Below are 22,802 nucleotides of genomic sequence, written 5' to 3'. Positions count from 1 at the left end.
AAATGTAGTTAATGTGAGATGTACTAATCATTTATTAATTATATATAATGGTAGTATACATGTATATGTACAAAATGCATCTCATAAAATTATGAGTATACATTGCAAAAAATGAACTCTACAGTAATTTTTTTTAAATTTTGCTGACAACACTATAAATACCTACATCTAGGTTTATGTATTACCAAATGTTCAGGATACATTTTGTACTTTATAAAGTTTGCAACTGATGAGCAGATCTTTTTTTTTTCAATTTTTAAAAGTAGTAGTATTTATTTTCAGTTAGAACATAATGCCATAATTTATCTTTAATTTTTAAATATTTTTTAATTATATGACAACAGAATGCATTACAATTCTTATTACACATATAGAGCAAAATTTTTCATTTCTATGGTTTTATACAAATTATATTTACATAAATTCACTTCTTTATACATATACTTTATATAACAATATACATCATATTCCACCATCATGTCTAACCCCATGATCCCTCCCCTCACCTCCCAACCCCCAAAAGGTCATTTTGATACACAATGATGTATGCTATGAAGTTATAGAAAAGAGTATATACCTTATAATAATATGAACAGATAAAGTTTTGTAACTAATACATAGCATAATAATAATAATAATAATAATAATAATAATAATACAGTTGCCATTTAGACATTAATAAATTATACATCTGGCACTACTGACATCTTTTCCAAAAAAAATTGACATCTTTTCCAAAAAAAGGAAGAGTTATTTGTGGGGGAAAATGGTATTCTATGCTTTCTTAATATCAAGAATAAATTATTTTCAGAAGTAATATATATTTCAATATAAAAATAAAATAGAACCAGGTTCCATGGCACACACCTCTAATCCCTTTGGATTGTGAGGCTAAGGCAAGATAATCCTGAGTTTAAAGCCAACCTCAGAAACTTAGCAAGGCCCTAAGCAACTATGTGTGACCCAGTCTCTGTGTGCCCCTGATTTAAATTTCTAGTAAGAAACAACAACAATAAAAAGAATACAAAGTATTGATGAGGACACAAAACAAATTCTCATGAACTAATGATGGAGTAGAAATTGCTGTTATTTCATCATGAAAACTGTTATATATATATATATATATATATATAACTGTTATATATATACTAATCATATATATATATATATATATATATGTATATGAAATACTCCTCACCAAGCAGCCTAAACCTGTAGAAATTATAGTATGTGTGTACCATGACAGTGTACAAGTATGTGATACCATAAGACTAGAGGTATACTTGTCAATAAAGTAGAAATATGTGGCTTGGGAGGAAAGAGGAAATTATTCAGAAAAGAAAAAAATAATAAAGTTTAAGAAAAAATGGTTTCTGGAGCCCAGAAAGATTTTTGGTTTAATAAGAGTATAAAATACCACATAAGTATTATACTGAAGTTACATCTGTTAAATACATCACATGTATAATGGATTTCAAGGAAAATATGTGGAACTTATCACAAACTAAATAAAAATTTACAAAAGCACATAAAATAGCATGTGCATAAATAAAACTAATCATTACCAAGACAACTATTTTAGCTCAATTTAATATAATATTTTAATATAATATTTTTATTATACAAATATACAATTTAATATAATATTTTCCTACCAAAATTTTAGCATGTTTTTCTTTAAATACAAGAAGAGACCTGGACCTGTTGGTGCACAATTGTAATCCCAGTGCCTTGGGAGGCTGAGACAGGTGTATTGTGAGCTCAAAGCCAGCATCAGCAAAAGTGAGGCCTTAAGCAACTCAGTGAGATACCGTCTCTAAATGTCATACAAAATACGTTTGGGGATGCGGCTCAATTCACCTGAGTTTAATTCCAAGTACCAAATAAAAGAAAAGAAAGAACCAAAAAAATTTATCTTAGAAATAAAATATATGTAAAATACGACAAAGCTACAACTATCTTATATTTGATAAAGGAGCTAAAAGCATGCAATGGAGGAAGGATAGCATCTTCAACAAATGGTGCTGGGAAAACTGGAAATCCATTTGCAACAAAATGAATCAGAATCCCCTCCTCTCGCCATGTACAAAAGTTAACTCAAAGTGGATCAAGGAGCTAGATATCAAATCAGAGACTCTGCGTCTGATAGAAGAAAAAGTTGGCTCCGATCTACATATTGTGGGGTCGGGTTCCAACTTCCTTAACAGGACACCCATAGCACAAGAGTTAATAACAAGAATCAATAAATGGGACTTACTTAAACTGAAAAGTTTTTTCTCAGCAAGAGAAACAATAAGAGAGGTAAATAGGGAGCCTACATCATGGGAACAAATTTTTACTCCTCACACTTCAGATAGAGCCCTAATATCCAGAGTATACAAAGAACTCAAAAAATTAAACAATAAGAAAACAAATAACCCAATCAACAAATGGGCCAAAGACCTGAACAGACACTTCTCAGAGGAGGACATACAATCAATCAACAAATACATGAAAAAATGCTCACCTTCTCTAGCAGTCAGAGAAATGCAAATCAAAACCACCCTAAGATACCATCTCACTCCAATAAGATTGGCAGCCATTATGAACTCAAACAACAACAAGTGCTGGTGAGGATGTGGGGAAAAGGGTACTCTTGTACATTGCTGGTGGGACTGCAAACTAGTGCAGCCAATTTGGAAAGCAGTATGGAGATTCCTGGGAAAGCTGGGAATGGAACCACCATTTGACCCAGCTATTGCCCTTCTCAGACTATTCCCTGAAGACCTTAAAAGAGCTTACTACAGGGATACTGCCACATCGATGTTCATAGCGGCACAATTCACAATTTGCTAGACTGTGGAACCAACCCAGATGCCCTTCAATAGATAAATGGAGAAAAAAAATGTGGCATTTATACACCATGGAATATTATGCAGCACTAAAAATGACAAAATCATGGATTTTGCAGGGAAATGGATGGCACTAGAGCAGATTATGCTTAGTGAAGCTAGCCAATCCCTAAAAAACAAACACCAAATGTCTTCTTTGATATAATGAGAACAACCAAGATCAGAGCAGGGAGGAAGAGCAGGAAGGAAAGATCAACATTAAACAGATACACTAGGTGGGAGGGAAAGGGAGAGAAAAGGGAAATTGCATGGTAATGGAGGGAGATGCTCATTGTTATACAAAATCACACATAAGAGGTTGCGAGGGGAATGGGTAAATAAACAAGGAGAGAAATGAAATACAGTAGATGGGGTAGAGAGACAAGATGGGAGGGGAGGGGAGGGGGGATAGTAGAGGATAGGAAAGGTAGCAGAATACAACAGTTACTAATAGGGCATTATGTAAAAATGTGGATATGTAACAGATGTGATTCTGCAATCTGTATTTGGGGTAAAAATGGGAGTTCATAACCAACTTGAATCTAATGTATGAAACATGATATGTCAAAAGCTTTGTAATGTTTTGAACAACCAATAAAAAAAAATATATAAAAAAAATTTATCTTAGAAATAAAATATATGTAAAATACCCCAAAACCTTTAATAAAAAAAACAAATAATATAGTTATTGTTATAAGACACATTTAATGTATATTATGAAACTATATTGAAATAAAACATACCAATAAATCATAATATGAATCAAATCTGAAAGCATATGTAGATCAATAGTATTGTTTTTTTTTGTTGTTTTTTTGTTTGTTTTTTTTTGTTGTTGTTTTGCATTTCATTATTTATTTAGATGTTTAAGCTCTTGCACTAAGTTTTTACAAGCTGGTGAACACTGACAAATTATTTCTCCCACAGAACTATAACCACACATTCCCAATAGTATAAATATATGGTTGAACTAACATTAATACACATCACCATTTTATCAATTACATAATAAAACAAAATTATCAAGTATCCAAATATTAAGTTACACAGCTCAAAAGGCATATAAAATATTAGATGTCTGCTCAATTCATCAGCAGAAACCCACTTTTTCTCTTTTTTTTTTTTTTTTGCAAGAGGTTGGGAATAAAAAAAAAATCACACTTCAAACAAAAAGTTAGTAAACAACTTCTGATAATTATGAAAAAAAATTACAAGAATTTCAGAAACTTTATGATTAAGAATTGTTTTACCTACAATAACAGAGCATCTCTACCTTTTAAAAAATATTTACTAAATTAAAGAGCATATATTCTACAGGTTCTGCATGAGACAAAGGCAACATTTTACTAAAAATATTTAATACCCACCTCCCATTCTTTTTTTCAGGCCTTCCCTGTTAAGTTGCACCTCAAAGTGCAAACATTAAATTAACTGTAAGGCTTTTTTTTGTCTGGAGACTTAAAGACATGTGCTTCTGTAAAAACTTAGGTTTTCAAAAGGGAGATTTCCCATAACAGCAAAAAATAAGGCTTATAGAAAGATATTAAATAAAAATAATTGCTGTAAGACTTGGTAAAAGGAAAACAAAACAAAACAAAACAAAAAACCCCAATAGGTAAAAGCAAACCTGATGTATACTGGTATGAATGTGGGAGATGTAAACATAAAAAGAGCAGGCAAATAATCATATAGGGCCTACAATGTTTGAAATGACTGAAGGAATAAATCACATAAGGTCTAGAGTCTTCTTAGGTCCTGGAATTTTGGTTTTGTATGATACTAAAAATATACAAGTATTGTGCTGGGTATTTTGGCACCTAATCTTTCTAAATTTCTTATGTAAGATTCTGGCATGGAAATAGATTTAAAGACATTAACTCAATACCGCATGATTTCAGGAAAGGTCAACTGGTACAAATGATAAGCACATTTTAAATTGCGAACAGCAAGAATCTTTTGCTAAGTGTCAAAACAGGTTGATCATAACCCAAACATAGAGGTTGAAATTCTTTCAAGCTTGTGGCCTGGTAAAACTGCTTTCCAATACTTCTATGGAAGCTTCATCAGACTTATTCACCACCCCAACATGTTGGCTAATATGTACGACAAATTAGGTTCCATCTTAAGTTCCACTTCCAAGGCAGTAGCATCAGGCGCCCGAGTTTTATTGAATGCAACAGTTGTTTCTATAACCATTGGAGTCTTTGAAGTGCAGCCGCATTTTAGGACGGACGATACTTCTCCAAATACAAAAGTTGCTTGCTGTTAAATGCTCCACACCGCTTTTGTCTTATGAATTGTACTGCATCTTCATATTTCATTCCGCCTTCAATCAATGCCAGGGCAACAAGTACTGGAGCTCTCCCAAAGCCTGCAACACAATGAACAGCAATACAACAACCAGGTTCTTCACGAAACTTAATTTTTACAAGACTTAACCAGTCATCAACAATTTGGTTGGACGACAGTGCACTATCATCAAAAGGCCAATCAAGAACATGGATGCCTTCTTTCTCCACAAGAGTAGTGTCATAAGTTGCTTAACATACTCTTACTATTGTGGTAATACCATACTTCTTAAGATCCTCTATAAATTTGTTTAAGGTTGCATTGGTTGGATTGTGTGTAATAAGAAGTCTCATGTTCTTATATGTGACTTCCACAGGAGCAGGGCGGTTCATTCGAGCCATGTTAATTTAGTTAAAAAACACTCAATAGGGTTATGAAAGAATTTAAAAATTTGAATACAGAAATGATGCAAAGTAACTGAAGTCTACTTTAATATACTCCACTTGATATTCTCAGTGATTTGAGTATGAAGTTGGGAGTAATGGGAAATGAAATGAACCTCCTAACAAGAAGCAGCAATTCTTCACGCCAGTAATACTGAGGCAATAGAAAGGAAGTGCACTGAGGTTTACCCCATCCAGGTCAAAACCCTTGTAAAATGCTCGGTGGATTTTCAATTCAATACGTCTGTGTCCAGGTTAACCACTCTTATGGGGGCTTGTTGGTGGTGTAGTTCACTTGTCTGCATAGAGGTCGTGCTGTGCCTGGCAGTAATCTCCACTGCCCTTCAGAAACTCCAGAAATGTGTGACCAAGAACACCACAGAACTGAGGAATATGTTTACTCATTGAAGATTGTGGCCTAATCATGCAGCCAGTCCCGAGGCTGCGGTGGCAGCGGCTGCAGGGCAGAGGGTGGCGGTGGTCGTCGCGGGGCAGCGGCTGCGGTGGCGGTGGAGGTGCAGGCAGTGGAGGTGCAGGCGGCTGGGGGCGCACCAGACTACCATGCAGTGAGCGGCTCCGAGGAGAGCGCATAGCCTAGCCGGCCAGCAACCGCAGGACCCAATCAATAGTATTGTTAAGAGCAATAGAAAGGCATATGTAAAACTGACCATATAAAAAATAACATTAGACGTGAATGAATGAATCTATCCAACCTAAAGTTAGAATTGGGACATAGTGGCAAAATTCACTGTTAGAGTGTGTATGAAGAATGTGCAAGATAGTAAGTTCCAACCTTAGCAACACTATAAAAAGCAAATATTAAGAGGGAATGATGTTGAAAATAAAGCAGAATATTAAATGAGACACTCTCCCTCCATCTATAGATACATTTAAGGAAAAAACTACTGTGTCTCTTTGGCAAATGCATGAATGAGTAGGGAGATTTAGATACACTGGATATTAGTCTGGTCTTAAGAAATGTACCACATTTGGGACAAAATCCCCAATTACCATCATCACCTCTAGTAAACAGAAATGTGAGAGAGGCCTGAGGATATAGCTCAGTTTTAGAGTGCTTGCCTTGTATGCACAAGGCCCTGGGTTCAATCTCTAGCACCACAAGAAAAAAAAAGAAAGAAAGAAGGAAATATGAAAGAAATGATACAAAAAATGGTGATATCTAGGATCCATAAACACCTTTACGAGTGTTTCATCAGCTGTGACCAAGACACAAAAATATCCAAATATCAAAGCTATCAATTTATCTCAAAAAAATCTGCCAGCATATTTTCCCAACTGCTATTGCTGACAGATAAAGTTCACTCTAGCTTTTATTATAGGTGAAATAGGGAGGAATCCTGTAAACTACTCTTGGCTTGAGTGAGATTTTAGCACTTCCTGAATCTTGCCCCAAACCTGATACACTAGTAATAAGGCCAGAACTACCAATTCCTCTTAGAATAAGTTTTTGGCATTTTTTTGTGTGTGTATGTGTGTATTGAATGTTTCAAATTTAACATATTTTGTTTATGTAACTATATCCCTGATACACTAGTAATAATGAAAGAACTACCAATTGCTCCTAGAAAATTATTTTTTTGTGTGTGTGTGGATGTGTGTACTGAATGTCTCAACTTTAATATATTTTGTTTACATTACTATGTCCTGAAGTTCCAAACTCTAGAACAAAAGGTGACTGAGCTTATGTAAATCTCTGTAGATTTCAAACAAATGAATTTACATTCTTTTCCCAGCACTTTTATGAACTGTTTTATACCAAACATTAGTTCAGAAAGGAGGTTAAAAAACAATGATCCCTGTTTATTCCAAAAAATCTTTACAGAATAGTCCTACATTAGCTACTTCATATAAACTTTCCACAAGGATAAAATGCATCAGTCAAAGAGATTTTCTGTAGCCTGTGCAGTGTTGCTTAAAAGGTTATTATAATAATCTGAAAGAGCTAGGTTTGGTGGTAAATATACTGTAGGCTGGAGAAGCGAGTCAAGAGGATTGTGATTTGAAAGACAGCCTTAACAACATAGCAAGGCTATAAGCAACTTAGTGAGATATTAGTGATATATCACCTGTCTCAAAAAAAAAAAAAAAATGACTGAGGACATAATTCAGTGGTAAGCACCCCCGGAGTTCAATTCCTAGCACCAAACCACACCAAACCAAACAAATATCTGAAAGATAGTAGGGACTCCAGAGTTTATGTGTATATATATATATATATATATATAGATAGATAGATAGATAGATAGATAGATAGATAGATAAAAATTTGGGTTACAATATAAAGTTAATAAAGATACTTTTGAAAAAACTATCATGGTTTTTTTTTTAAGAGAGAGAGAAAGAGAGAATTTTAATATTTATTTATTCATTTCAGTTTTCAGCAGGCACAACATCTTTATTTGTACTTGGTGCCGAGGATAAAACATAGCACCGCATGCTTGCCAGGCAAGCGCACTACCGCTTGAGCCACATTCCCAGCCCCTATCATGGTTCTTAAGAGCTCAAAATAAAAATGCCATATAATCCACTAATAATAATTTTCTTGAAGCAGGATATTATTGTAAATGTCTGCATTCTCAGTGGCTCTGAAGGATGAAACAGGAGGAACTTAAAAGCAAGACAAACTTCAGAAACGTGGCAATGGGTTAAATGATTCAGTGATATCCTTTCTTATTAATAAAATAGGGATGTGACACAGTGGTAAAGTGCCTAAATAAATAAAAATAAATAACAATTCTTGGTTTAAAAAATGCCCTATAAGCCAGTAATTATAATTCTGGATAAATATCTAAAAAATTTGGAACACTTTTGTTAAAGAAATTACTTCACTTCCATTTTCATTTTAGGTTTATTCACAGTATCTAATAAAAGGAATCAAATGAAGTGCATTTTAGATGCAAGGTATTGATGACAAGGTTCCTTCCAGCTGCAGATCATCAATCTACTTGCCTTAAAGACTGCATACTTATAATTCAAACTGCTCCCTAAAAGGCAAGACTCAGATATGGAATTTTCTGAGTACTCTAAGAGATTTTGGTACCTCTGGAAAAATTGTGTAAGACTGGGCCGGGGTTGTGGCTCAAGTGGTAGCGTGCTTGCCTGGCATGCGTGCAGCCCGGGTTCGATCCTCATGGTAAGCACAGCACAGCAGAACAACAGGGAGGCCTTTCTGGGCATGAGGCCTTTGGTACTTGTGAGGCTGGCACTGTCTGCCCAGAGTCAGAAGGAGGAATGCTGTTGGTATTTCATGAAAATATGGCCTTGGACAAAGTTCACTTGGACTGGAGGAAGGCTCTGTTTGGGAACTCAGTGGTCAAAGACCTGCTGAGAGGATCACAAACCCAGTGCTCTTGCCTGAATTTACCTGGAAAAGATGAAGGAGGCATCTTTGAGGTTCCATGTATTGTGGATAAGAAGTATGACTATCAATCTGGATTTGGTCCTTAAAGAGTGCTACGTGTGGGAGGAGGGGCCTGACTTCTTGGACTCCAGTCTCCATTTCTTTCTGGAGAGAACAAATCTGACTTCACAGCTGCTGCTGAGATTAGGCAGTCGGGGGGGGGGGGGAGCTGGTGCTTTGTGTCCTGTGCTCAGGTAGTTACACAGTCAGGATAAGTCCACTCACCACCAGTGGCATCCTGGCTGACTACATGCTTGAGACCCAGGCCCTCAATGCTGAGGAGCCTTGGACCAACTCCATGTGGTGAAACTGCACTCAACTTCACATGAGGGATCTGTGTCTCACTGGCACACCTAGGCAGTTATATCCAGCTTTGAACATATGAACACACAAGGTAATTTTCATGGAAAATCTGCCCTGCCAGTGTCAACCACATTATCCTGGCTGATGGATCCTCTTCTCATTTTAAGTTTGAGGAGATTGAGGCATGGACACTAAAACAAAATGCAGAGGCCGTGTGATTTGAGCCATGAATGCTATGCAGCCCACTCTCTTTCTCCTTTGTCACCCTGTCACCATGTCCCCTCCCCAACCTGGTTTTTGGAAAGCCTACTTATTGCAGAGTGTATAAGAGGATGGAGTGACATGTGGCAGTCTCACAAAGCACTTCATGTGATGTCTCTTTCTGCAGAATTGGGTGATGTGGGGCAAAGCCACCTTCCTAATAGCCAGGGAAAGGATGCACTTCACGCTCACTTGGCAGGGGCTTCTGCCCACTGGAGGCCAAAGAGAAATTAAGGACAGAACCTTAAAAGACAAAGTGATCTTTTCCAAACCATGACCCATTCAGGGGATTTTCCAGGCAGCACGTTTGAGGAGCACCTCTGTTTTGTACAGTGAATCTAATTCTGTGTTTGGTCCACAGACATCTGATGTCCCATTATTCTTTTTCCTGACCATCACTTTGACCCACTACTGGGCATCTCCTCCAAGACAGCCACCTGTGGGGCAATAACTCATCCCCATGAGAAAATGTGAGACACCAAAAACCAGAGCAAAATACTAGTTCAGAAACTACAAATAATAAGTAAAATCGATGGCCCTTGTTAGCTTTAACAAACTGATGGATTTCTTTCCCCATGAAACAATGAAAGTTCATGAGGATTACCCAGTAAGTTTTGAAATACAGATGACAGTCATTATCCCAAGATATCAGGTTAAAAACATTCTTAGGAAACATGCAACCTTGTTAATTATGTTATGTTTTTCTTCATACTGGAGTGAATAACAGAGTGAAGTTTACTGCCTGACACTAAATTTGTTACTGCTTTGCTCTTCACAATCTCACATTTTTATTTTACCCATAATGTGCATTTATTTTCCTCAGGCTGATTGATTTTCGTGTGAGAAAGATACTTGCCTCAGTGGGCTCAGCAGGTCACTCTCAGGCTTTATTATCATGTGCTCACTAGGCCCTCAGGTGCTCACACATGAACTTCACACCCATCTTTCTTGGATGTAAAAAACCACATCATCACTAGATTCTTAGCCATGAAAATTTCTTGTGCCGGGGCTGGGGATGTGGCTCAATCGGTAGCGCGCTCGCCTGGCATGCGTGCTGCCCGGGTTCGATCCTCAGCACCACATACCAACAAAGATGTTGTGTCCACCGAGAACTAAAAAATAAATATTAAAAAATTCTCTTTCTCTCTCTCTCTCTCTCCTCTCTCACTCTCTCTTTAAAAAAAAAAATTCTTGTGCCACCTTTGCTTATGAGCTTGATGGAAGGGGCTGACTCCATGAATTTTTGTCTCTCCTCAGAGTTTCTGGTGATGCTGATGATGGCAATGATGGTGATGATAATGATGGTGATGTTGATGATGGTGATGACAAATTTATTAAAATGACATTTAGAAGCATTTTCCTAATATTCAAGCAAACTCCTTTGTCCTGGTGTGACAGGAAATAAAAGTGGAACTGGAATTTAATTTAAATAACAAGAAAGTTCAATTACAAGGGCTTAATTAGAACACAGATAATTAGAAGGTTACAGGCCATAGCACTGTTGTAATTTTTTAAAATAATTTTTTCTTAGTTGTAGGTGAACAAAGTATTTTTATATTTATTATTATTATTATGGGTCCAGTATCAAATAGATTGCCTCATGCATACTAGCCAAGCACTCTACTACTGAGTAACAACCCTAAACCCTTACCTGATATTTTTAAAAATATTTATTTATATTTTATTTATTTGTATGTGGTGCTGAGAATTAATCTCAGGGCCTCATATATGCTAGGCAAGCACTGTACCACTGAGCCACACCTTCATCTCTTTTGTGGTACTTTTTAAATACCTGTTTTACACACATTTTAATTAGTAGTTTTAACCATTTTCCAATATCTGTTTGGATTATATCAATAACCTAGAAATCAGTGAAGCAAAGTCTAGTTTTATATCAAACTCTGATTTTACTTCCTCTTTCTTCCCCAGACCAGACACCTTATCACAGTGTCTGAATTAAGATTCCCCCTTGAGGAATTTACAGTATGTTGTCCACATTCCAAACTCCAAAATTTACCTATTCCTTAGTTTTAGAAAAGTCTTACACAATTTTTTTCTTTATTTTTTAAAGAGAGAGAGTGGAACAAAGGCAGTGCACAAGCACAGAGTGCCTGTATCAGGCATGGCCATCCTCCCTCACCTTCCCAGTCACCTGCAGAGCCTGCAACACACCAGAAGCACACGAGGCTGGGGCTGGCAGAATGCCTTGTCAGTCAGCAGGATGCATAGTGAGTACCGCAGGTGCATCATGAGGAGGCCAGGAAGAAAAGCTGCCTCAACAATTTGCTCAGCACCTAACCACAGCTTGCTTTGAATGCAAAAAAAGAGCAGCAGCATTCTAAGAAATATGACTGACCAAAGAGCCTTCCAGTGGATTCCTGCCTCCTGTTACTCTGGAGTATTAGCCAACTGTTCAGGCTACAGTGAGGCCCAAGGAGGAGATGGGGGAGAGGGCAGTGCCGAGGTGCTTCTCTTGCCAGCTCTCCTTGCTTACTGGCACACAAAAGGGATAAACTATTGATATCATCAGAAAGAGATAAATTTCAAAATAATTACACTGAGTGAAAGAAGCCAAAAAATGAAAGTTCATGTGATAGAATTCTATTTACATAAAACCCTAGAATAAGCAAACTAACCTACAGTGCCAGTAGAGAGGGAGGTCAGTGGCTGGATGGAAAAAGAGACAGAGAACCATGAGGATAGAAGTACAAATAAATTTGGAGTGGTGATGGATCTGCTCATTCTCCTTATTGTGATGATGGTTTCCTGGGTGTGCACCTGTGTCAGAACTGAAAAAATCATACACTTTAAACATGAAGTCTATTGAATGTTAATTAGACCTCAGCAAAACTGTCTTTAAAAAGAGCGACCTGAATTTTATAATATCTAATTTAAATTGTCCCTTTTCCATCAGCATACCGAAAATCTTTCACCGCAGTAAACTTACTCATGTAACTGCTCCAAATACACCTTTCCTTTGACTTTTACTCTATATAAACATGACTGTAAAAGAAAATTACTAGTGGATAGAAAATTGAAGAAATTGGTCTCCCTGGATTGCATAGTTGTCTGTTTACTGGCTTCAAATGAAGCCTGAATGTTTAGCTAAACTACCAGTACTGAAGGCTCAGTCACTGAATACTGAAAACATTACTTTTGCAAGCTGCCCTAAAGCAATTCTCTAATTCAAATAAATATTTACTGCACATGTGCTCTCTGTATGGCACTGTTGAAAGTGCTGGATTTCATGCAGAATAGACAGTACCAAATTACAAATTTATTCCATGTCTTCTTTTGGAATAATTTGTAAAGTTTAGCAACACTTAAATCACATGATGAAAGAATAGAAATGGAAACATGCCACAGCCTAGAACAGTGAATCTTCTAATTAAAGGTTAAAATGTTAAATTTCAACAATAACATGACTGAAGAACTGTATCCTAACAGCTTAGAATTCCAAAATGACAAGTATCTCTCATATCTTAAGTGAGCTCAAAAAAAAAAAATTAAAAATTATTTCACACACAGCAAGTATAGAGTCTACCAGCTCTAAGAGGTCATTCTGGATTAGAAATATAAAAGGATGTGAAGACAGACCCCAAATGATTTTTTTAAAATACCAATGACAAACAGGAAATTTTAAGTAAATATTCTAACAGGTGGTATTAAATATAAGACTCTAAAAAGCATATTCTTCATTACTGAGCTCAGCTAACTGGACCAAGAATGAAAATTACTATATCTTATAGAAGATACAACCTTAATTATTCAACATAAATATAACCATCCATAGCTCTGCCACAATATTCAAGATATTTTACAGCTTAGCAAGGATATCCATTTGAAAACCATCCACTATCTTTTTCCCATGCAATGATACTACCCTTTAAGGTTGTTTCTCTAAAAGAACCCAACACCTGCTACTTTTGTGTACAATGAATTGAAGCATTTTCTACTCTCATTTATAACTGATTAGAACTAGTGAATAATTTGATGTTTTTTTTAAAAAAGAACCCAACAAACTCATGCCACATCCATCAAAATCTATACAAATCACTTGTCAGTGATAACTGTGGATGGTATGTGTTTTGGATTCCCTTAGAAAGTTACTCGTCTTCTAATTTTTTTCAGGTTCTTTTTTTTTTTTCAGGTTCTTCAGAACTGTCATGTTTTGTGTTCTTCAAAGGTACAATTTTGCTAAACCATAAGCTTTTAGTGAATTTTTACTGAGATGATTACTCTGCACGTGTTCCAAAGACATCATACCCAAATTCATATCTACATTAAACACTACTAATCCTGAATATTCAGTAACCATGGAACCTAGATCATGAGCTCTGCAAGCACAATATCCGAGTATTGTCATCTTCACTGAGAAGCAGTATCCACTAAACAAAAGATGAAACCAACCATAGTATTCAGTTATTGCACCTTCTAATTATTGATTTTTAGTTTTACAAATGAAAATGGCTTGCTTTAGGTAAATTGGTGAAAAAAAGCACAGAAATTTAACTGCTTATAATTAAAATTATGAAAATTTACATTCACCTCTGATGCTGATTTTAATTAAAATTGTGAAATACCACCTGCTACAGCTTGAGTTCCATTGAAGCTAAGAGCCAATTTGTGGTTCCTTGTGATACCTCTGCTGTCAATTATTGCCCTCCTGTTGCATTTCACTTTGAAGAAAAACACTGTTGTGTGGAGTAAGATCTACTTGTAATTTGAAATTTTCTTGGCACTCTGCTTATTAGTTGATATGCAGCAGCTCTGCTCATCCTCAGAACAATACTATGATGGAGAATATTATAGACAGGTAGAGTGTCACTGACCTTAATATATTTGTCCAAGGTCACTGAGAAACTTCCCATTACTAACAGCACAGAGTATATCTTGAATCTTTTATCAAGGAGGCCCCAAATGGGACCACACCTGCCAGAGAATATGGATTCATCCCACCATGGGTACCTTCCATTTAATCTCAGCAAATTTATTTTTCTCTAATTCACCTTAATCTGACCATCTGCCTTGGCATGGAGGAGAAAAACATAGTGGCAGAGCTGGTGTGGGCAACAATTTATCTTCCAAGTTTTGGCATTCAGCTAGCCTTCATTGTCATATCTTGCAAAGCCAGGCAAGATCAAGATCTCTTTAGTAAAATGACATCTATGGAATGGCCTTACCAGCAATGCTATTATCAATCCTGACCATGTTTAAAGTGACTTTAAATATTCAAAACAATTCTGATCTTAAGTGTAGCAGTGTTTATCATGTAAGCAAATGATTCATGTCATGTTATAACACATAAGATATATAAATGAGTAATTTATCCTTCATTCCTCCAAAAATGACTTTGTATTTCATTAATGAAAACAGAACAATGAGTTTTCTGTGGAACTGAGTATCAAACCCAAGGCCTCACACGTGTGAGGCAAGCCACATCCCCAGCCCAGAATGCTGGTGTTTGAATGATGCTGTTGGAGTAACAGTGTAGTGCCAGCCAAGCCTTCCACTGTCCTCTGACTAAAATTCCTATTTAACTGCTACACACACTGATGTTTCATGGATTACATCTAGAAAAGAAGTTTACAGAAACCATATAACTTCCACCCTTTTAGAATTGCTGTACACTATATTATACTCTTTGAGATGCAGAAAGGAATGTCAATTCAGACTTCACTAACATACAAGCAAGAACCAGTTAAACAGCATCTACTGTTCTTTGTCCACTAGGAAAGACTGTTCAGCCAGGTTAGTGGCACACAACTATAATCCCAGTGGCTTGTAAACATGAAGCAGGAGGATTGCAAGTTCAAACCCAGCCTTAGCAATTAGTGAGGCTCTAAGCAACTTAACAGAACCCTGTCTCAAGAAAAAAGAAAAAAAATTTTGGGGAATATGGCTCAGTGATTGAGCACCCTGAGCTCAATTCCTGGAACAAAATAAGTCAGAAAACACAAAAACAAAACAAGCTGCACTGTATAAAATAAATTTTAGTTAATTTATCTAAGAGCTAATAAAGGTACCTCTGAAAATCCATGCTAGTCTCTGCAAAGTCATAGCAAAGAAAATAACCAATCCCTAGAGAGGCTTCTATTAATGAATGAAGTCAAGTGAATTATCACAGAAACATAACATCTTGACAGTCATATCCCAAACTAAGCTGATCTAAAAGTGAACTCTGTTTACTTTCTGCATTCAATCTACTCACTTGTGAAACTTGTTCTTGCACAGAAATGCTGTCATCATGGTCTACCCAGGCCATAAACTTCGGAGGCATTCGCAACCTTCCCCTTCAGATCTAAACATCAGCCCAATCCAGCTTGAATAACCAAAGAGGAACAGATGGCTCTGCTCCACAATCCTTCCCCACTTCTGGCAATGCTAGTGATGAGGACACGGAGCTCCCAGCAAAGCTTCTGCCTGAGCAGGAGGCTGGGGTTGTGGCTCAGTGGTAAGCAATGGCCTAGCATGTGTGAGGCACCAGGTTTGATTCTTAGCACCACATAAATATAAACAAAATAAAGTTCATCAACAACTAAAAAAAATAATATAAATTAAAAAAAGAGTGCTCTTGGGATTTTAAAAAGCACAGCTGGAAGGAGACCCTCTTTCCTCCCTCTTGTGGGAGAGCCTGAGTATGGCCCCTGCTCTGTTGCTTAGCCCTGAAGTGTCTAAAATTATGCTGGCTTCTGTGGCATTTCATTCCTTTGAAACTTTCTTGAGAAATCTTCTTTTTTCAGTAATCCTCCTTTTAACTTATGATGCTTGATTGCAGCCAAGCATCCTGACTTCCACCGTCTAAACATTTCCAGTCTCTGTGTCCACCTCTATCAGCAGTGCCCTAGCTCAGGTCCTCATTGGCTCTCATCTGGACTAGTCCCACAGCCCCACAAGACTCCTGTCTCTAGTCCTCACAAACAGCTTCTGTGGTACAGATAACAGGAGGGATCATGTTCCCCACACACAGCCAAACTTATCAATAGCTCTTCATTATTAAAGAAAGATCTAAATTCCTTAACAGGACTTGCCCAAATCTCTATATAAAATCTTCCCTCCAGTCAAACAGCTGTTCATTCCTTGACTCACATTTTAGCTCTGACTACCAAAAACTGCTTGGGTTTGGTCTGGAGCTCAGATACACACTCTCACCACTCTGAATTAATTAGTAAGTAGAAAGTTCCCATTCTTGAAAACCTGAAGAAATCAAAGAAATATGGCTTTCTTCCGGCTTGCTTCTAGGTATCAAAGTCATAACATTGATGTCTACATTTCATTACATCAATATCCCTAAATATTGCGGTTACAAATAACTGGTGCCAATGTGCATAACACACAGCAGCAGCAAATGTCTGAAAGGAAGAATCATAGGCTATAACAAAAGGTTCTGATCACTGATGAGTCTCTGTAGACAGAGCACCATCATGACTCCCTAAGAGGCTTTCTCATGCAGACAATACCCCTCTTCCTCCACTGGTGCCACTACCCTCTGTAGAAATCTGTAGCCTGGCACATGACCTCTGGTTCCTCAAGGACAGGACCATGTTCCAAGAATCTCTGGATCTCCAAGCCCAGTCAAGTCCTCAGAATACATTAGACACCTGTCGATATTTACAGAATAATGTGTGCATTCTGAGCTAAACAGAAAAATCAAAGACATTTTCTGATTTTTAAAAAGTGCACTGGATATCAATTAGAAGACTTGGGCTTCTTTCACTAAATGTGATGAAAATATTTGAAAACAAAAAATATTTTTAATATCTCTAACCCATTGTGTAGTTAACTAAATGATCATTGTTTCTGTAGGAAAAAAATTAATGGAAGATGATGAGAAATAAGGTTTTTTTTTTAACTTAGAGAAAATTTCAGAGAAAAATGCATAAGCAGTCAAACAACTGGTAAATTGGACTTGAACAAAAAACCTATTGGCCTTATAAGAACAAAAAGACTATAGAATAAGAAAAAAAATTATACTTCATATATCTGATAAGTGTACATTTGTGTATATCCAGAATACAGAAGAACTATTACAACCAAACAAGGGAAGGACAGCTCAATTTTTAAAATGGGTAAAGAATATGAATAGGCAATTGTCTAACAAAGATAAACAATGGATAACAAGTACATGAAGATATTGAATATCATTAGTTGTCAGGGAAATGCAAATAAAAACCACAATGCAATTCCACTTCATACCCATTAGGATGACTACTATGGAAAAATACCATGGCACAATGTTGGCAAAGATATGGAGAAATGGAATCTTCAAACATTGCTGATGGGAATATAAAATGGTTGAGTCACTTTATAAAGCAGTCTGGAAGAGTTACTTATGGCCCATAAATTTCAATCCTAAGTATCTACCCAAAAGAAAAAGAAGTCAACTCAAAAACATAAATATTCACAGAAGCATGATCATAAGAACCACAAAGTGAAAGTCACCCAAATATCCATCAACTGATAAATGGATAAACAAACAGCAGTGTATCTATATAACAGACCACTTTTTAGCAATAAGAGAAATGAAGTTCTGATATGTGTTACCTCAAAAACAGGCTAAAAAAACAGATATAAAGGACCATATATTGAATGATTACATTTATATATCATGTCCAGAACAAGTAAATTCACAAAGAGAGAAAAAAAATTCATGCCTACATGGAGCAAGAGTGAGTGGAGACTGACTGCTAAAGGGCATGGGTCTTCTTTGGGTATGACAAATGTGTTTCAGTATTAGATAGCTGGATAGGCACACAACTGTGTGAATATACTAAAACTCAGTGAATTGCACTTTTAAGGAGTGACCTTGATGGTAATGTGAATTATATATCAATAAAGCTGTTATTTTTGAAAATGGCTGCCCAAATCATATACTAACACTTCTGCACAAGGGTCTGGCTGAATCAATCTGCCTGTGACAGAATAAGCTGTCAGAAAAACACACAATCTGTTCAAATGGGAAAATAATCTATGTTCTGTTAGACCAGGACGCAAGAAAAGACCACTGACTCCAATTAAAATCAAATTAAAGCAAGCTTATTATTTCGACCGGCCGGACTGCCTTTTCCTCCCAAAACGGCAGGAACAAGACCGCAGCCCCAGCTTTCCTACAGCCCAGCTTTATAGCCCAGAAAGTTACACAAAAGGGGGGTTACAGATAACAGAACTCTGACAAGCATCACACTAATGGTAGTTTACATTTTTTGCTGGCTCCAACATCAGAATTTATGAAGACCATTAGAGCCTCAGAGAGGGTCGTTGTCTGGCCAGGGAAGGCCAATATTTATGAGGTGTCACTAAAGTTTCAGAGAGGGCTGCTATCTGGTCAGAGAGCCAGGCATGGGTGAGTTCAAGGCATGGGCAGGCATTCCAAGCAGGTTCAGAATTTGCAGTAATTTATAGTAAAGCCGAAATTAGCTTTTCATGGCTTTGTGGTGAGAGGGCTCCCAATTTAATAAAAGATCAGGTTGGGTTTATCAGTTCCTACCAATAAATTCCTATTTCAACCAACCATAAAACCAGATCCAAATTAGAAAGAACAAAGAACAAAAGAGCATGAAATTCAACAATTAGCTAAAAGGTTACAAAATGAAACTAACCAAAGACTGTCTACCCAACTTTCCAATCAAATGATCACTTACTCTGCCAGTCTAAATTAAACTTTATGCCTAATATAGAAAGAAACTGTTTCAAATACAGAAAATCCAACCCATTTTATATGTAATAAAGTCTTTTTTGGGGGGGGTAGTTGTAGATAGTCATAATTGCTTTATTTATTTATTTGTTATTTATCTATCTATCTATCTATCTATTTATTTATTTATTGTGGTGCTGATGATCAAACCCAGTGCCTCCCACATGCCAGGAAGGTGCTCTACACTGACCCATAAACCCATCCCTGTAATAAATTCTTAATATTTATTTAAATGTAGTATAAAAATTTTAACAAATGCAGCTAACAGGAAAAATACAGAAAAAGGCCTTCATTTTTATTACAACTTCTGTTTAATCCCTCAATTTCCAGGAATACTTTTAATAGGTTTTAGGGCACAAAATTAAAGAAATTAACTCATAAGTAAAATGAAAGGCACTGTATAAACAAATTCCTGTATTTCCACAGAAAAGATTCAAAAACCTAAAACTTCAATATTTTAGAAAACAAATAAGATTACATCATTAGCCACAATAAGATACCACAAGGAAAAGTCCAGGAAAACCTCATTAATTTGGCCCAATAATGAAGACTTAGTAATTTCCAGTCTGACTTGATTTAATTTCAGACTATGTATTAAGAAATAATTGCTAGGGGCTGAGGTTGTAGCTCAGCAGTAGAGTGCTTGCCTGGCACATCAGGGCCCTGGGTTCAATCCTCAGCACCACATATAAATCAATAAAATCAAGGTATTGTATCCAACTACAACTAAAAAATAAATATTAAAAAAAGAAATAATTGCTAGGCAAAATAAAGTGCAAATAAAACTTGCTAGAGTATTATTTAATTGATTTTAAAAGTTTCACATGCAAATGTCTTCTGCAAAAATAATAATTAAAACAAGTTACATGAATTCTTTAGAATCCTGTATTCTAATAGAAATAAAGTATATAAAATAGAGACTAAAATATTGCTTAAATCTATTAAATCATTAATTGTTCCATCTCTCTTTTTACTTTGGCTGTGAAAAACTGGTTCAGGAGTCAGAAAAGCTTCACAGGCAAGTCTCAGACAAAAACTTATTCATTCTACTCAAAGTCTGGCAACCCAATTTTCTGCTTTTATTTTAAAAAATGTGAACCATACAATTATATTTATTTTATTTTGGGTGGCATTTAGTTTATCATTATTTTCAAACAACATACTGTGAAAAATATTGCCATGTCTATACTGAGAAACATAAACAGATCTTAAACAAGATCCAGCAGCATACTTAGTTTAAATACTTACTCTGCTCATTAAAAAAAAAAAAATTAAATATAGGACTTATGTGATTATAAAAACTAAAGAATATAGTCCACATCAAAATTTGAAATAAAGTACCATCGAATGTTATGGCAGCAAGTGCCATACAGTTATGCATATTTAAATTTAAAAGAAACCATGTTAGTCTTCTCTAAATTAAAATGTATACTATTCTGTTTTGCATCTTTAACTTAATAATGACAATATACATCAACCATTGGGAGATTGAGGCTGAGGCAGGAGGATCCTACATTCAAGGCCAGTCTTAGGAACTTAGTGAGGCCCTAAGCAACTTAGCAAGATCCTGTCAAAAATTTAAAAAAAAATAAACAAAAGGGCTGGGGTACCAGCTCCAGTACCCGCGCACGGAGCCCTCGCCCCGCCCCCCCGCCCCCACCCCCCGCGGCACTCATTTCCTCTTCTGGGGGCTGCCTGCCACCAACCCGCTGGCCACCATGATGTCGGTGGAGCTGGAGGAGGCCCTGCCGCTCCTGGGCGCTGAGGGGGCCATGAGGGAGCGGCGACTGGAGGGGGACAGCGACAAGGACCGTGGTGGCCCCAAGCATAACAACAGCCGCAAGAAGAACCAGCCGGGCAAGTACTGCCAGCTGCTGGTGGAGAAATCCGCAGGCTGGGCGAGCAGCGGCTTGTCGCTGGCGGGCATCTATGCAGAGGCCAGGAAGGTGGCAGGGTTCGACCAGCAGAACAGCCGCACCTTCCTCAAGTACTTGGTGCACGCTGGTGCAGAATGACTTCCTACTGCAGGTCAAGGGCACAGGCGCCCCCTAAGCCGGCAGCATGAGCGCCACTGGGACCCCTAACCCACCAAGGGCGCCGCAGCAGACAAGCTGGAGCCCCCGAAGACCGCTGCCACCGAGAACAAGGGCAGTAGCAGCAGCAGCAAGGCCAAGAAGGCAGCGGTTGGGAGCAAGAAGTTGAAGAAGGCAGCCAAGCCCAGTGTCCCCAAGGTGCCCAAGGGCTGCAAGTGAGCGCCCCAGCCCCACACGCGACAACGTGGAGGGGGACGGTCCCCGCTGGGACACGACCTCCCCTCCCCCACGCGCCGCTCTGGCCTCCCCTCCCCCATGTGCTGCAGGGAGATTTTTGAAACAGCCCGGGTGACGACCTGATTGGCTCTGGCCCTTAGCAATTGCTGTCGCCATGGTTACCGCCCCACCCGCCAGCCCTGGTTGGCCAGCTGGCTGCATCGGCCAGGCCTGGCCCCATCCCACTAGCCATTCCTCGCAACAATTGCTCAGGGTGCAGGGCAGCACAGCGCTCCCCTCCCCCACAAGCCACAATAAAACATTTTTGACCTTTGCAAAAAAATAATTCTAGTTTAGACAGAAAGATTTAGAAGTGGAACATGATGGCACATGCCTGTAATGTCAGCAGCTCTGGAGGCTGAGACAAGACTCTCAAATTCAAAGCCCGCCTCAGGGATGGTGAGGCACTAAGCAACTCAGTGAGACCCTAAATAAAATATAAAATAGGGCTGGGGATGTGGCTGAGCGCCCCTGATTTCAATCCCTGTACTCACCCCCCCCTCCAAAAAAAAAAGGATATAGAAATCTGAAACTTCTTTTTGCAAGTCATCTTTGAAGAGTTTTTGGTGCTAAAAATTAACCAATGTGCTGACATTTTTATATATTTCCTATTTCACTGTCTCTGAGATGCCATCACCTTTAAGACACTTAGAACATTCTTAGTCTATGTACAACTCAGAAGAAAATTGGCCATATGGTTACAACATGCAAATTTTAAGATCCCATCCTTCTCAGATGTGCATCTTAAAAATCAATGAAGTGCCTTAATTATAAACCACAGAATTGTATGGTAAATTATTTCTTTTTCTTCCAATTAACTCTTATGTCTCTCAAATGTAAAACTCCATAAAGGCATGCATGTTTTGTCCATTTGACAACATTTCCTCCATGCTTAGAAACTGGAACATTTTCAATATCTTTGTAACTAGTTATTTATTTAGTTTACTTAGGAATATGTGAATATGAAAGAAAGTTATGATTTTTTACAGTATTTTTAACAGTACTGACCTCTTTTACTCTGGGACATTTTACTTGCTCAAAATAATAATTAAAAAAAAAAGTATTATTTTCAATTTGGCTGACTTCTCAGGTCAAAGAGATTCAATGCATTTATACACAATTGAAAATATATTCTCTTCTGAGAAGTCTTTACTTACTTGTTTGTTTCCACAGCACCTTTCAATAGTAATAAGCAACAAACGCCTTACAAGA

General features: G+C 37.3%; 1 pseudogene; it reads right to left on the bottom strand.

Annotated features, from left to right (window-relative positions):
• Positions 1-4,631: 4,631 nt before the first annotated feature.
• Positions 4,632-5,697, bottom strand: LOC101963639 (protein tyrosine phosphatase type IVA 1 pseudogene; annotated as a pseudogene).
• Between the last annotated feature and the right edge of the window lie 17,105 nt (positions 5,698-22,802).

Source organism: Ictidomys tridecemlineatus, chromosome 1 (assembly GCF_052094955.1).
Source record: "Ictidomys tridecemlineatus isolate mIctTri1 chromosome 1, mIctTri1.hap1, whole genome shotgun sequence".
In the NCBI taxonomy this organism is placed as follows: Eukaryota; Metazoa; Chordata; class Mammalia; order Rodentia; family Sciuridae; genus Ictidomys; species Ictidomys tridecemlineatus.
This window is presented reverse-complemented; position numbering and strand designations above follow the sequence as displayed.